Below are 17538 nucleotides of genomic sequence, written 5' to 3' on the forward strand. Positions count from 1 at the left end.
CCCAAGGTCGCCAGCTTGAGTGCGAGCTCATCTGGTTTGAGCAAAATTTCACCAGCTTGAGCCCAAGGTCGCTGGCTCCAGCAAGGGGTTACTCGGTCTGCTGAAGGCCCGCGGTCAAGGCACATATGAGAAAGCAATCAATGAACAACTAAGGTGTTGCAACACGCAAGGAAAAACTAATGATTGATGCTTCTCATCTCTCCGCTCCTGTCTGTCTGTCCCTGTCTATCCCTCTCGCTGACTCTCTCTCTGTCTCTGTAAAAAATAAAAATAAATAAAAAAATAACACTGTTGTATTATTTTCATAAGAAGTGGAGACCACACTGAATGATGATTCTGCACTATTTATAGTTCAATTTTTAAAAGGCCAAGCTTTTCTTTCTTTTTTATTTTTTGACTTTTTATTAAATTTATTGGGGAGAGATAGGTTAATAAAATTATTTAGGTTTCAGATATACAGCCCTATAACACATCATGTGCACATTATATTGTGTATTCACCACCCAGTTGTCTCTTTCCCTCACCATTTATCCTCTTTACCCTCTTCTGCCTCACTCTGCACCCCTTTCCCTGTTGTAATCCCCATAGTGCTATTTTTGTCCATGAGGTTTTTCTTCGCTTTATCCTTTCAATTGTTTTTACCCTGCCTCTCAAACCCCGATCTCTCTGACAGCTGTCAGCTTTTTCTCCATTTCTAGGAGTCTGTATCTACATTCTTTGTTAATCTATTTTGTACATTTGATACCACATATAATGATATTTGTGTTTCACATTCCTATAACATTTACAGATTCTCATAGTTTAGGAACAGAGAGACAAAGAATTGCAAAAATAACGGCAATGTATGTGATACCTGAGACTTGATCATTTCATTTTGAGTATTTCCTAGACAATTCATCTCAGACTAATTTAACCAGATATGGCAATTGGTTACAAAATTAAAACATTAGTTAGATTATTGTTTCTCTCTTTAATGCTGTAATGAAAATAATCTCCTTGATGCCATAAACACATTTCCTTGTTTTTCTAGTTCAGAAAATTAAAAACTGATGTCATGATAATTAAGCTTAAAACTTTAAATAATTTAGCCTTATTCTCTCAAAATAACAAAACTTCCACTAACATTTTTTTTTCTCAAAGTAACGAGCATAGCACATTCTTAGGAAAAGTTGTTTGTGTTGGTTTTTCTTTTGTGTTAATGAAGTGCATGTTTTTTTGTTTTGTTTTTTTTTTATAAATAAATTTTTATTTTAATGGGGTGACATCAATAAATCAGGGTACATACATTCAAAGAAAACATTTTCAGGTTATCTTGTCATTTAGTTCTGTTGCATACCCATCACCCGAAGAGAGATCGTCCTCCGCCACCCTCCATCCAGTTCTCTCTGTACCCCTCTCCCTCCCCCTCTCCCTCCTTCCCTCCCCCCACCCCCCGTAACCACCACACTCCTGTCCATGCCTCTTAGTCTCGCTTTTATGTCCCACCAATGTATGGAATCCTGCAGTTCCTGTTTTTTTCTGATTCGCTTATTTCACCCCGCACAATGCTACCAAGACTCCACCATTCCGCTGTAAGTGATCCGATGTCATCATTTCTCCTAGCTGAATCGTATGCCATGGTGTATATGTGCCCCATCTTCTTCATCCAGTCTTCTATTTTTTTTACAGTGATTAAAAGCCTTTAAGCAAACTCTTGGCCAATACAGCAAAAATCCATAAAAGAGTAGTGTCCTTAACATGTTCACCAAGTCCAAGTTGGCCCCATCACCATGCCAAATCCCTGAAAAATGCAACCCAACCACAGTTCAGTCTGTTAGAAGCTGTCACAGGGAGCAGGAGTCCAGGAAAGCTCCCCACAGGAAAAGCCCGCATGGCACTGGAATTGTTGTCACCATTCTATACTTTGCAGCTCATGTCCAAGTCCCAATGACCGCTGCTTCTAGCTGGCAATGATTCAGGTAGACTGGAAAAAGCCATCTGCAGCATGCGTGGACATGGAGCTTCTGTTCTCCTCTGCCTGGAGAGTTGAGACCAGGGTGCTTTTCCCTGGATCTCTGTGACTGTGGCATGGTAAAGAGAACCTTGGGCTACACTAAGCTGGGTGGCAAAGGTAAATTCATAATACAAGTTGGCAAAAGGAGGAAAGAGAGCTCTAAATTAGGAGTAGGTCCCAGCCTGAAATATGAGTGGGGCATTGAGGTAGGAGGGATAAAGGAAACACCATATATTAAGCAAAGCAGCAGAAAATAGGACTATCAACACCCACAACAGAGATCTTTGAGGGAAGAATAAAAAACCTGACTATTCAGGCAAAACATAGTTAAGTGGCCCTTGTGCAACTGAGATCAGTTTACCTGCTTCTCGGAAGAAACACCCCAGGCTCGTCCACAGTGTCATAGATGGGGCCGACGGCCCTGGGCACCTTCAGCCTTCAGTGGCAAACCCCAGCCTTCTGGGCAAGGTTAGGTCATAGGTGGCTGGAGCAGAGCTGGAAGAGACTGAACCCTCCCTTAGAGGAGCGAGGGGGAAGCCCACCTTCCAGTGTCCCTGTTTCCTCACAGCAGAGGCGTGTAAGCCTGGCAGGCTTTAGCTCAATGACCTTGCTTTCCACTATTGAAGCAGGACCCAGATGGCATCCTATGAGACCCCTTTGGGGCGTTGGAGCCTTTAAGGGTGTATCCTAAAAGCTGGTAGTTCTTCTGATCTCTATTGGGCTTTTTCTGCCTCTAGGTATCTTAAAAGCCATTCTCAGAAGATCTCGCTGAGAGGTTTGAGGATCCCCATCCGCCCATATAAATCTTTTCCATATATCTGGGGCCTTTTGGAAAAAGACAAAACAGTGTTATTAGCTAGATGCAATAAAGAAGGTAGTAGTTTGCAGATGAAAAAGATTTAGTGTCTCCTGTTCATCAGCATTCAGAAGAAATGTAAATTTTTATTTTTTTTTAAGTAAAAAGCCTGATATGGTATACACGTCGGAGTCATTGGCCTGGTGTGCAGGATTTCCGGGTTCGATTCCCGGCCAGAGCACACAGGAGAAGCGCCCCTCTACCCCTCCACCCCTCCCCCTCTCCTTCCTCTTCGTCTCTCTCCTCCCGCCCACAGCCAAGGCTCCACTGGAGCAAAGCCACCCCGGGCACTAAGGATGGCCCCACGGCCCCGGACCCAGTCACCAGAATGGCTCCGGTTGCAACAGAGCAACACCCCAGATGGGCAGAGCGTCCCCCCCCCCCCCGTAGGCATGCCAGGTGGATCCCAGTCAGATGCACGCAGGAGTCTGTCTGACTGCCTCCCCATCTCCATCCTCAGAAAAATACAAAAAATAAATAAATAAAAGAAAAAATACTACAAAAAAAGGGGGGTGCATCCTTGTGCTAAAGCTCCAGGGAGCATAGAGTGAGCTCGAGTATGTCCCATGAAGCATGGAGCTCTATGTTGACATACAAGTCCCCAAAGAAGGAGGAACTGCTGAAACACTTTATCAGCATTTGTCCCTTAGACAGCAGTTGGGAACACCATACGTAAATATTTCTGTCTGTCCACAGATTAAGGGGGGAACATGGCAAATGCTGAAAAGCTATGATCTTTTTGTCCTTCCCCTCCCCCAACCCCCTTCCTCTCCTCCCCCCACCCTGTAACCCCAACACTGTTGTTCATGTCTCTGAGTCTCATCTTTATGTCCCACCTATGTATGGAATCATATAGTTCTTAGTTTTTTCTGATTTACTTCTTTCACTCAGTATAATGTTATCAAGGCCCATCCATGTTGTTGTAAAAGATCCTATGTCATCATTTCTTATGGCTGAGTAGTATTCCATAGTATATATATACCAAAGCTTTTTAATCCACTCATCCTCTGATGGACACTTGGGCTGTTTCCAAATCTTTGCTATTGTGAACAATGCTGCCATAAACATGGGGGTGCATTTCTTCTTTTCAAACAGTGCTATGGTGTTCTTGGGGTATATTCCTAACAGTGGTATAGCTGGGTAAAAAGGCAGTTCGATTTTTAATTTCTTGAGGAATCTCCATACTGTTTTCCACAGTGGCTGCACCAGTCTGCATTCCCACCAGCAATGCAGGAGGGTTCCCTTTTCTCCACATCCTCGCCAGCACTTATTCTGTGTTGTTTTATTGATGAGCGCCATTCTGACTGGTGTGAGGTGATATCTCATTGTGGTTTTAATTTGCATTTCTCTAATCATTAGTGATGTTGAACATTTTTTCATATGCCTGTTGGCCATCTGTGTGTCCTCTTTGGAGAAGTGTCTATTCATTTCTTTTGCCCATTTTTGGATTGGATTGTTTGTGTTCCTGGTATTAAGTTTTACAAGTTCTTTATAAATTTTGGTTATTAACCCCTTATCAGATGCTATGTCAAATATATTCTCCCATTGTGTAGTTTGTCTTTTTATTCTGTTCTTATTGTCTTTAGCTGTGCAGAAGCTTTTTAGTTTGATAAAGTCCCGTTTGTTGATCCTGTCTTTTATTTCACTTGCCTGTGGAGACAAATCAGCAAATATATTGCTGCAAGAGATGTCAGAGAGCTTACTGGCTATGTTTTCTTCTAAGATGCTTATGGTTTCACGGCTTACATTCAAGTCTTTTATCCATTTTGAGTTTATTTTTGTGAGTGGTGTAAGTTGGTGGTCTAGTTTCATTTTTTTGCAGGTAGCTGTCCAGTTTTCCCAACACCATTTGTTGAAGAGGCTGTCTTCTTCTATGTTGAATAAAAGTGGTGAAAGGGGGCACCCCTGCCTTGTTCCTGATCTTAAGGGGATTGCTTTTAATTTTTGCCCATTGAGTATGATGTTGGCTGTGGGTTTCTCATAGATAGCCTTTATCATGTTGAGGTATGTTCCCTGTATTTCACTTTGCTGAGAGTTTTGATCATGAATGGTTGCTGGACTTTATCAAATGCTTTTTCTGCATCTATTGAAATTATCATGTGGTTTTTCTCCTTTCTTTTGTTTATGTGATGAATCACATTGATTGATTTGCGAATATTGTACCAGCCTTGCCTCCCAATAATAAATCCTACTTGATCGTGGTGTATGATTTTTTCCATATATTGCTGGATCCGGTTTGCTAATATTTTGTTGAGGATTTTTGCATCTAAGTTCATCAGGGATATTGGCCTATAATTTTCTTTTTTTGTGTTGTCTTTGCCTGGTTTTGGAATCAGAATTATGCTCGCCTCATAAAAGGAGTTTGGAAGTCTTCCTTCCTCTTGAATTTTTTGAAATAGCTTGAGAAGGATAGGAGTTAGTTCTTCTTTGAATATTTGGTAGAATTCACTTGTGAAGCCCTCAGGCCCAGGACTTTTCTTTTTTGGGAGTTTTTTGATAACTGTTTCAATCTCATTTGTTGTAATTGGTCTGTTTAGGTTTTCTGATTCTTTCAGATTGATTTTTGGAAGATTATATGATTCAAGGAATTTGTCCATTTCATTTAGGTTGTCTAGTTTTTTGGCATACAGTTCTTCATAGTATTTTCTTACAATATTTTGTATTTCTGTTGTGTCAGTTGTTATTTCTCCACTCTCATTTCTAATTTTATTTATTTGAGTCCTCTCTCTTTTTTTCTTGGTGAGTCTCGTTAAAGGTTCATCGATCTTGTTTACCTTTTCAAAGAAACAGCTCCTGGTTTCATTGATCCTCTGTATTGTTTCTTTAGCCTCTATGTCATTTATTTCTGCTCTGCTCTTTATTATTTCCTTCCTTCTACTAGCTCTGGGCTTTACTTGCTGTTCTTTTTCTAGTTCTTTTAGATGCAGGGTTAAGTTGTTTATTTGAGCTTTTTCTAGCTTCTTGAGGTATGTCTGTAATGCTATAAACTTCCCTCTCAGGACTGCTTTTGCTGTGTCCCATAAATTTTGAGTTGATGTATGCTCATTATCGTTTGTTTCTAGGAATTTTTTAATTTCTTCTTTGATCTCAGTGTTAACCCATTCATTGTTTAATAACATGCTATTTAGTTTCCAAGTGTTTGAATGTTTTTCAATTTTTCTATTGTGGTTGATTTCTAGTTTAATACCATTGTGATCAGAGAAAGTGCTCGATATGATTTCAATCTTCTTAAATTTGTTGAGCCCACTTTTGTGCCCTAACATGTGGTCTATTCTAGAGAATGTACCATGAGCGTTTGAAAAGAATGTATATTCTGCTGTTTTAGGGTGAAAGGTTCTGAAGATATCTATTAAATCGAGTTGATCTAATATGTCCTTTAAGCCTGCTGTTTCTTTGTTAATTTTCTTTCTTGAGGATCTATCTAATGATGTTAATGGGGTATTGAAATCCCCTACTATTATAGTATTGTTGTTGATCTCGCCCTTTAAGTCCATCAAAGTCTGCTTTATATATTTAGGTGCTCCTATATTAGGTGCATAGATATTTATAATGGTTATATCTTCCTTTTGGATTGCTCCCTTTATCATTATGTAGTTACCTTCTTTATCTCTAACTATGGTCTTTGTTTTAAAGTCCATTTTGTCTGATATAAGTATGGCTACCTCAGCTTTTTTTTCATTTCCATTTGCGTGAAATATTTTTTTCCATCCTTTTATCTTCAGTCTGTGTGCATCTTTTGATTTAAGGTGTGTCTCTTGTAGACAGCATATGTATGGGTCCTGTTTTCTTATTCACGCAGCTACCCTATGTCTCTTGATCGGATCATTTAATCCATTAACATTTAAGGTTATTACTGATATGTAATTGTTTATTGCCATTTTTTTTCTTTAAAACTGTATTTCTCTTTTGCTATATTCTTTTTTTCCTTTGATCTGTTTACAACAGGTCCCTTAGCATTTCTTGCAGCCTTGGTTTGGTTGTAGTGAAATCCTTGAGTTTTTTTTTGTCTGTAAAGCTTTTTATTTCTCCTTTAATTTTAAATGATAGCCTTGCTGGATAAAGTAGTCTTGGTTATAGGTTCTTGTTCTGCATTACTTTGAATATTTCTTGCCATTCCCTTCTGGCCTCAAGTGTTTCTGTTGAGAAGTCAGAAGTCATCCTTATGGGGGCTCCTTTGTAGGTGATAGTCTTTTTCTCTAGCAGCTTTTAATATTTTCTCTTTATCATTTAGCTTTGGTATTTTGATTATGATGTGTCTTGGTGTTGGTTTCTTTGGGTTTCTCCTTAATGGAGTTCTCTGTGCTTTCTGAACATGTGAAATGTTTTCCTGCCTTAATTGGGGGAAGTTTTCCGCTATAATATGTTTGAACAAAGTCTCTATCCCTTGTTCTTTCTCTTCTTCTTCAGGAACCCCTATGATGCGAATGTTATTTCTCCTCATGTTGTCACAGAGCTCTCTTAGAGTTTCCTCAGACTTTTTGAGTCTCTTTTCTTTTTTCTGCTCTGCTTCTGTGCTTTTATTTATTGTGTCCTCTAACTCACTGATTCGATTCTCTGCTTCATCCATCCTGCTTTTAATTCCTTCCATTGTATTCTTTATTTCAGATATTGTATTTGTCATTTCTGACTGATTCTTTTTTTATTATTTCAATGTCCTTTTTTATATTTGTTATCTCTTTATTTAGGTTTTAGTAGTGGCCATCTATGGTTGTTCTAATATCTTTGAGCATCCTAACAATCGTTATTTTAAACTCTGCATCTGGTAGTTTGATTATATCTGATTCACTTAGGTCCTTTTCTGGGGATTTCTCTTGGTTTATTTGTGTTATATTTCTCTGCCTCCGCATTTTCTCTTCACGGGAGTGGCTGTGTTCATGTGTTCGGGTGCACAAGGGTTGGTGGCCTTGGCCTTTGCCCCGCCCTTGTATGTGACGTTAAGCTCAGTCCTGAGGGCACTGGCGAGCACCTTTGCTCAGCTGCGGGTCTCCGCCTGTTTCTGAGCTTTTGCCCTGCCCTTTCAGGAGGATCCCACTCAAGGAACAGCTGCTAGCCTTGGCTCTCAAGTGCATGTTTTTAAGACCATAGTTTCATCCCATAATTTTCTGACCTCAATTATACATCTCAAAATGTAACAGGTATAAAAAATGACATTGCTCTTTAAGCTTTCAAAAATTGCACTTAGAGATTACGATAAAACCACATTATAGAAATTCATTTTTATCTTTTGCAAATACAATTTTATTTTATTTTTTAATTACAGTTGACATTCAATATTATTTTCTATTCGTTTCATATGTACAACATAGTGGTTGGACATTTATATAACTGATGAAGTGATTTCTAAATAAGTCTGATGCCAACCTGGCACCATATATAGCTATTTAAATATTATTGACTACCTTCCTTGTGCTTTATATCCCCATTACACTTTCTTAACTACCAATTTATAGTCTTTTTTTGTAACTTCTCATATTCACTAGGGTTGCATATCAATTGAGATTTTTACAATCTGGGGTTTGTTTTGTCTTTCTTTGTCTTGTGAGAACTTTTAATTTCTATCCCTTAGTAAATTTCAATTATATACTAAAGTGTTATTGGCTATAGTCATAAAGATCCTTTGGCCTTATTTATCTTATAACTGAAAGTGTATACCTTTTTACCAACCACCCCTTACTTTCTCTACTCCCAGACCTTGGCACATTTCTACAAATTTGATATTTTTAAATAACGGATATAAATGATTCCATGCAGTGTTTGTCTTTCTCAGTCTAGCTAATTTCACTAAGCAAAATGCCTTCAAGTTCATCCTGGTCACAAATGACAGACGCTTCTTTTTCTCATGCTGAATAACTGTCCCTTCTTCATGTGTATGCCTGTGGCTTTTTCTGTGTCCAATAATCCACTAAAGACACTGAAGTAGCTGTAATTATGGTAAAGAATTAATAATGGTGAAGAATGCTTCAATGAGCATGGGAGTACAGATACCTCTTTAAAATAATCATGTCATTTTCTTTGGATATGTACCCAGAAGGTAAATTTCTGGATCATGTAATACTTTCTATTTTAATTTACCTACCCATGATAAATAAACATTTTCCTTTTTCTGATACTATATGAGAAGGTTGGAAAGAATTCTATTTGATTCTCACTAGATAATTTAAATTTAAAAAATTTTTATTGATTGATTTTTAGAGAGAAGGTAGAGAGATAGAGAGAGAGAAAGAGAGGGAGATTGAGAAAGAGGAGGGAGAAATAATTGTTTCGTATATGTGCCTTAAATGGGCAAGCCCTAGGATTCAATTCAGTGACCTCAGCATTCCAGGTCGATGCTTAATCCACTGCACCAACACAAGTCAGGTACAGACTTTAGATTTAAAGCTTTATTTCTTCTGATATTCATGTGTCATTTAACTTGTCTTTTCAAAGTCTGCTTTTTCTGCCCTCCCTAGTTTTGGTGAAGTAGAATTTTTAAAAATTGCATTTGTTTTCTCCTCTTGTAGTTAGACATGGGTTTTTGTCATTTACACAAAATATTTCTATCAAAATACAGACAACTAATTATGATGAGAACATGAATTAATGAATAATGTAATGAGTAGTAATTTAATATTTCAATCTCTTACTTTATTATATAGTATAATATTGTTTAATGTTTTATTCTTTACAGAGGCATATATTTTTATCAGAGAAAATGCAAATTACTCTTACAAATATAATAAAATTAAAAGCTACAATTTTAAAAACTAAAGCAGTGAGATTGAGAAAATAAGTTTGGGATTAATATTTGTGATAGTTACCTTCAATTGAAAATGTACTAATTCTTCAAATTTTTTGCGACAAATACAATTGAATACCTGTTGTAATGAGATTATGAATTTAGATTATTTCCATTATACTAAAAATAATATAATGAAAGTATAAATAAAAGTAAATTATACCAGGATTTAACAACATTGCCTGCAGGTAGAAGTTAAACATATAAGATACAGCTTCTTTTTATAGACTTTCTTCTTTTCTTTTTTAAAATTTTTTTAATTATTTTTTTTATTCATTTTAGAGAAAAGAGACAGGGAGAGATAGAGAGAGAGAGAGAGAGAGAGAGAGAGAGAGAGAGAGAGAGAAAGGGGGAGGAGCAGGAAGCATCAACTCCTATATGTGCCTTGACCGGGCAAGCCTAGGGTTTTAAATCAGTGACTTCAGCATTCCAGGTCGACCCTTGATCCACTGTGCCACCATAGCTCAGCTTCTTCTTTTCTTTTTTAACTGCATATATTAGGATGACATTGGTTAATACAATTTTATAGTTATGGGTGTACCATTAATTTTTTAATGTAGAAATTAAATTTAATGGACAGACATTGATCTTTAAGAGTACCTAGGTTTCAGGTAAACATTTTTATAGTATTTGAATTGTTGATTGTGTTGTATGCCCATCACCCAAAGTCAAGTCATTTTCTGTCACCAAACATTTGTTCTCTGTACTCCACTGAATGTAAAATTCTATTATACTTCATTTGTATATTGCACTGTGTATTCACCACTCCAAGTCATGTTTCCATCCATCACCATTTATTCCTTCTGTACCCTCTTCTGCACCCTCCCCCTCTTTCACTCTTTTCTTTGTTGTTGTTACAGAGACAGAGAGGGACAAATAAGGACAGACAGACAGGAAGGAAGAGAGATGAGAAGCATCAATTCTTTGTTGTGTCACCTTACATGTTCATTGATTGCCTTCTCATATGTGCCTTGACCCTGCAGCTGCAGCAGACCGAGTGACCCCTTGCTCAAACCAGTGACCTTAGGATCAAGCTGCTAAGCCTTGATCAAACCAGATGTGCCTGCAACTCAAGCTGGTGACATTGGAGTCTTGAACCTGGGTCCTCTATGTCCCAATCCGATGTTCTATCCACTGCGCCACTGACTGGTCAAGGCTCCCTTTCTCTCTTGTAATCACCATATTGTTGTCTGTGTCTGTGAGTTTTTTTCTCTGCTTAATTAATTTACCTTTTTCACCCAGCCCTTAGCATCCTTCCTTTCTGACACCTGTCAGTATGTTCTCTGCATCTATGAATCTGTTTCTATTTTAGTTCTTAGTTTATTTTGTTCATTTGACTCCACATATAAATGAAATCACCAGTCTTTCTCTGACTGGCTTAGTGAACATTTTCTTATAATAATAATCTACAGGTACATTGATGCTGTCACAAAAGGTAAGATTTCCTTCTTTTTATGGCTGAGTAGTATTTCATTGTGTAAATGTATCACAACTTTGTTATTTATTCATGTGCTGATGGGCACAAGAGTTGCTTCCATGTCTTGGCTACTATATATAATGCTGCAATAAGTATAGGAGTGCATAAACTTTTAAATTAGAGTTTTGAGTTTGTTTGGATATATTCCCAGCACAAAAATTGCAGGGTCATCAGGCAACATAAGAAATAAAATATTGGGCATTTCCTTTAGCAATATTTTTCCTGATATCACCTTGGGCAGGAGAAACAAAAAAATAGAATAAACAAATGGGACTAAATCAAAACAAAAATGTTTTTGCACAGCAAAGGAAACTATTAACAAAATGAAAAGACAACCTACTGAATGGGAGAACCTATTTCCTGATACATCTCAGTGCTTAACATCCAAAATTTATAAGGAACTTATAAAACTGAATACTAAAAGTCGAACAAACTAATTAGAAAATGGATAAAGGAACTGAATAGACACTTCCCCAAAGAAAACATACAGATGGACAATAGACATATGAAAAGATGTTTAATGTCACTAATCACCAGAGAAATACAAATTAAAAAAACAGTAAGATATCACCTCACACCCATTAGAATGGCTATCATCAGTAAATCCACAAATAAGTGCTGGTGGGGATGTTGACAAGAGAGCTCTCATGCACTGCTGGTGGGAATGCAGATCTGTGCAGCCACTGTTAAAAGCAGTGTGGAGTTACCTCCCAAAATGAAAGGGGGAACTACGAAATTATCCAAAATACTCTAAATGAGGACTAAGTTTTAGTTGTGTGTGATTTGGAGATGGAAGTAAGTTAACAACAAGGAGGTCATGTCTTTTTTCCTGGGTATCTTTTAGAATATGAAAATAATTTTCTCAGAGGCTCTTACCAATGGACTGACTAAATGATGCACTAGAAGCTCAAAGTGTCCTATATTCTGAAGGTGTGTATCAGATAAGCCAACTTCAAAATTGCCCAAGTGTAAGAATTTCCTGTCCAAACTTTAAGTGACGCAGTGATGAGAAATCTACTTTTCTTTACTTTTGCTTCACTGTCAGTCTTCACAGGGCAGCCTTTGAACCACAGATTCTGTTTGTTTACAGGAGCACCCTGGTCTCCCCGAAAAGAATGCCTGGCTTTCTGACTCCCAGAGGTATGTGTCTCTCCTCTCCTCTTTCTTCACTGGCCCAATTTATTTAATGGGAAATTGCAAAGGTTAGATGTGATCCAACTGAAGTATAATTAATATACAATCAAACCAAATCAAATATTGGTGTCCTTATTTGTACAATTTAGGGTTAAAAGAGTATAATATGAAATATTTTGGAAGATATCTTAAAATGTTCAAATTTTTGCCTGTAAATTACCAAAAAGCATGCACACAGGTGGTACTTGGCTTTGAATATCAGTATAATTTAAATGAAATCTTGAAAGCATCAAGACAAGAAACAAGTAACTTTAGATTTTTTAATCAATATAATTATAAATGTGTATTATTTTATATTTAACAAGACTTTAAAAATAGATTCTTAAAATGAATTTATTAAATCATGAAAGTCAAACATAGTTTCTCATGCACGTACTTTGATTAAATAAAGCTGTTCAATTCGTAATTAAAACCAGGATTTAGTAGTCTTTGTAAAATGTTTATTTAAACTTAAACATAAACAATCAGAAGATATTTTAGAAATTGAATAAACATTGTAGAAAGAGATGCCACACTGATAAGAGACTTTTGTGGAATGAATTATGTTGCATTGTCTGGTATGAATCAGAAATGGCAATTGTGTTGAAATAGTTCAAATGAGCAACATATTGATAGTTTATAAATGTCAGATTGTGAACAGTTTTATAGTCATGTATGTATTTTACATATTTTTATTTCTACTTTTGATTGGTAAACTAGGTTTCTGGACACTAAATAATATTAAAGGTTGTACATTAGAAATTTTAAAGCCAGAATGTATTATAGATCTCACAGACTGCAGACCTACTAAATCTTTAAATTCCATTACCTAAAATAGTTCTGTTATCTGACTTATTACATCTGCCTACATACTAACGTAATCTTTACTGACTGAAAGCTATAGGATCTTTCTGGAAGTTTTACCGACAGTGCTCCTCCATAGATGTTCCACACATTTATCATTTTATGATTTCATATTTTAACCACTAAATAATTTGCAAGTTACTTGTGTAAAGTGAGTACTTTTAAAAAATCCTTTAATATTTTATAGCTTTTATTATTTATTCAATTTTGAATAACTAGTGCCTTGTATAACATTTTTCAACACATAAAATATTCCATTAAATTTTAATGATTTCTCAGAACTCCACAATCATTCAAAATAAATCTCATTTGATGACACCTCATATGTTCTATTAATAAATAAATGTAAGTGACTAAATAGAATTAATTTATTGCATTATACAGGCAGTCCCCAGGTTACAAAAGATATAGTTTCTGTAGTTTGTTCTTCAGTTGTATTTGTATGTAAGCTGGAACAAGTACATTTATCTATTAAATTAAACTTAGACAGGTGTTTACCTTAACATAGAATTTATTTTGACATTTTTTGCATAAATGTACCTAAATATATTCAAATCTATAGAATCTATATTGTTCATAAACTGAGGCACAGGTGTGTGCTAAAACTACTATTCCTCATTACTATGAAACACTCAATCTATATACATTAGTGGATACAAAAATTAGTGGATATTTATAGCATTGCAATTTTTACAGTTATTATAACAGTCTTAAAATGTTTCAATGGAATCTGACTTCAATAATGATATTATTATTATTATTGTGGCCTTTTTTATTATTTACTAACTTAAACTTCTCACTTCTTCAACCTATAACAACATGTCAAACAGAGAATATCATTATAAGAACTATTATTCTATCATGAGACGGATTTGAATCTCTAAAATAGAACAAGACTTCACATTGATCAAATGCAAAGTGATTATGGTTGCATATCTTAGACTCCACCCACATTGACTATTCTATAGATAGTCATTATTTAAATCATTTGTTAACTACTTTAAGTATTGTAATCATAGGCACCCTCCCTGATACTACTCAACAGCAGAAATGGTAACTTTCTTTATTCAATGAGAAAACTACTCAGAACTGAATCTGGCTAAGAGCACAAGCAGACAGCAAATGAAAGGTAAGGGCATGAAAATTTCCATTTTACTAACTTTATAGCAAATATCCTATGTGGGAATAGACTTATTTCTTTTCTTTTCTTTTTTTCTTTTGGAAGAGAGAAACGAACAGACAAGAAGGGAAGCAGATGAGAAACATCAACTCGCAATTGCATCACTTTAGTTGTTCATTATTGCTTCTCATAAGTGTCTTGACTGGGGTGCTCATGCCAAGCCAGTGACCCTTTGCTTGAGCTGCAAGCCAGCGACTTTGGGTTCAAGTCGATGATACAATGCTCAAGCCAGCGATCTCAGGTTTAACCCTGAGACCTCAGCTTCCCAGGTTGATGCTCTATCCACTGTGCAACCACCAGTCAAGTAGTGGGAATAGACTTTTAAAATGCGTCTCAAAATCTTCAATAGAATGACAAGAATGACCACCGCAAATGTGACACATTGTATTACACACAAAGTATAATTGTTTTATGATGTGCAGATGGTGTGCAGAGGTGGAGGAAAGAGTAGAAAATTACCTCACATATTTTCATTTGTGATTTCAGAGGTTAAAGTTAGAATACAGGATTCTATTATGAAATCTAAAGACTAATTTTATTCAAGTGTTGGAAGGTGCAGTCTTTGACCAGCAACACATAGCACATTATATTTCCTGGAATTGCAATGGTATATTCTAAGAGAAAGATTTCAGTGGTCGATGGGGTTAGATATTCAAGATTATGTATATGATTCCCAGTGCATGTGGGTTCTCTCACATGTAAACTCTCTAAACAATGTCTCCATCACCTCCCTTTCTCTCCCTGCAGGTTCACCATCACCTCCAGAGAAGCTCATTGCTGGGATCCTGGGAGTTGTCTGCCTTATCTTGTACATTATAGTAAGAATGATGCACTTTGTGCCCTGTAAGTTTCTAAAAATTTAAGGATATAGTTTTACTATATCTCAAAGCCACTAAATTTCATAATATTATGGATCATAACTCTCGTTTTGAAGTGTGCATTTAGATAAATGTAGAATGTTATTCAGACTTTACTTTAGCTATAAATATCAGGAAATTTTTAGAAAGTAGTTTAAAAACATATCATATATATCCATATATATTGTAACTTTATAACTCAAGGCATGCTTTAGACAAATTATTGAAAATACAAATTAATTCTTGAGATTGGTTAATTTAAATATTATGAGGGAAAGTGAAGTTTGGTTCTTTAGGCTTTAAAGTGTCTTTCCTCTAAATTTTTATTGTTTCATTAATTTTTCTTGGCAAAATAAATTTTATTCTAGATTATCTAATCCTAAGCAATACACTATACTTTAAAGAAACAAAAGTTTCTTTTTTAGATCAATATTACATTTTTTATATTACTTTTTTTTTCTAGTCAATGTAACACTGGAGCAGAATAACTAACTCTTCCTTGATAACCGGGATCCAGGAAGGTACATCATTATTTTTTAAGTTCTATGTTAGTATAGTTTGTATTTGTCTTAGCATAGGGCAGTCAAAATAATGTTTTATTAAGGGGGCATAAATTATAATACTAGGCAATAAATGTTCATATTTTTTAGTAAAGAAAAGTATTTTCTCATGCAATAATATGAGGAAACATTTATTTAAAATCACTATAACCATTGTTGCCGATAGTTTTCAAGATAATTTTGGTATTCTACAAAGTGGTTTTGTTCATTGACATTCAGGACATATAGAGAGTAGATATTTTTGTTTGTGCATTTGCTTCATATGAGCACATAGATTAGGGAATAAGAGGTAGACCCTTCTCTGTGAGTGTGTGTGAGTGCGTTTGCTTTTACATGGACCAGCCGGTGAAAGTATCTGTATGTGTGTTTGTGTGTGTGTATGTTCTGCACAAATATGTCTATGCATGTGCAACTTAAATTTTTTTAAATTTGAAATGTTTTTGGATCTTAACTCATGATCTTTCTTTAGTATATAACTGTGGTCAATGTCCAAAGGAGTGGTTACTGTATTCCAACAACTGCTATTACATTAGTACTGAAAGAAAAGCCTGGAATGAGAGTCTGACGGCCTGTGCTTCTAAGAACTCTAGCCTGCTCTACATAGATAGTGAAGAAGAAATGGTAAGATTCTAATTGTTTTCAATATTTTATTTACCAGCTTAATTTTGTCTATATTTGTAGAAATCATTCCTATTTTTGTATTTATTTGTAGTTTATTTATTTTAAAAGCTATTAATATCTTATTGTTTGACTCTATATTTTATTTATATTTTATGCCTTTATTGCTTATTTGATAATTTTCAGTTTTTGCTTTTCATAGACAACCATGGTGCTATAAATGCTTTTTTTTAAAAGTAAACTTTGCTACTTAATTTTACCATACATCAAGAAAACTAAAGATATCATGATTGTGCAGATTAATCACAAACTGAGAAGGCCCATGTAATTACAAATCAGATCATGAAGCAGAAGTTGCCAGTTGCGTAGGCCCCACTCCTGTGCACCCTCTCATAGCTTCTCCCCCTCCTCACTTAGGTATGGTTCTGATAGTTTTATTACAAACTATCTTTTTTATTTTAAACTTTATATAATGGAAATGATTTATTATACATTTTATGTGTCTTCTTCAACTCCCATAAGATATTTTTTCATTTGTCCATAATACTGCATTTATCTTGTTGTTAATTTTCACTGCTATGAAAATTATGCATGACATTTAAATATGCATGACATTTAAATCTATTCTACTCAGAATATGGTTGTTTTTCAATGTGTGGCATTACGAATAATTATTTTATAAAAACCCATTTCTCCTGTATGTGGCCTGTTATTTTTTCCTAGAAGTTATTGTATTTTGTGTATGAGCTCTTTTTTGAATTTCTAAGTTGGAAATAGTTCATTTGACTTTTACTTACATTTTTATTTTTATATTGGAGTCTTTTAATGACCAGAATACAGTATTGTTGCCATAGTCCAATATCTCATTTTGGGTGTTAGTGATTACTTTGGACCTATTTCAAAAGTTAGTCAAAGTTTATAAAGATAATCTTCTACCTTATACTTTAGGGTTTATCTTTTCTTCTTATTGACTTTCATATTGAAGACTCTAATACATTGAAAACCTATATTTTTGTGATGTGTTATTTGTGTTACTGTGTGGTACAAGTGAAGACTATATTTTTCTACATCATTGCTTAATTGATATATACTGTTCACAAAAATTAGGAGATATTTCAAAATGAATATGAAGCGATAAAATATTTTCTAATTTTTGTGAGCAGTGTATATAATTTATAACAGATG

The sequence above is a fragment of the Saccopteryx leptura genome, chromosome 1, assembly GCF_036850995.1.
Source record: "Saccopteryx leptura isolate mSacLep1 chromosome 1, mSacLep1_pri_phased_curated, whole genome shotgun sequence".
Taxonomy (NCBI): Eukaryota; Metazoa; Chordata; class Mammalia; order Chiroptera; family Emballonuridae; genus Saccopteryx; species Saccopteryx leptura.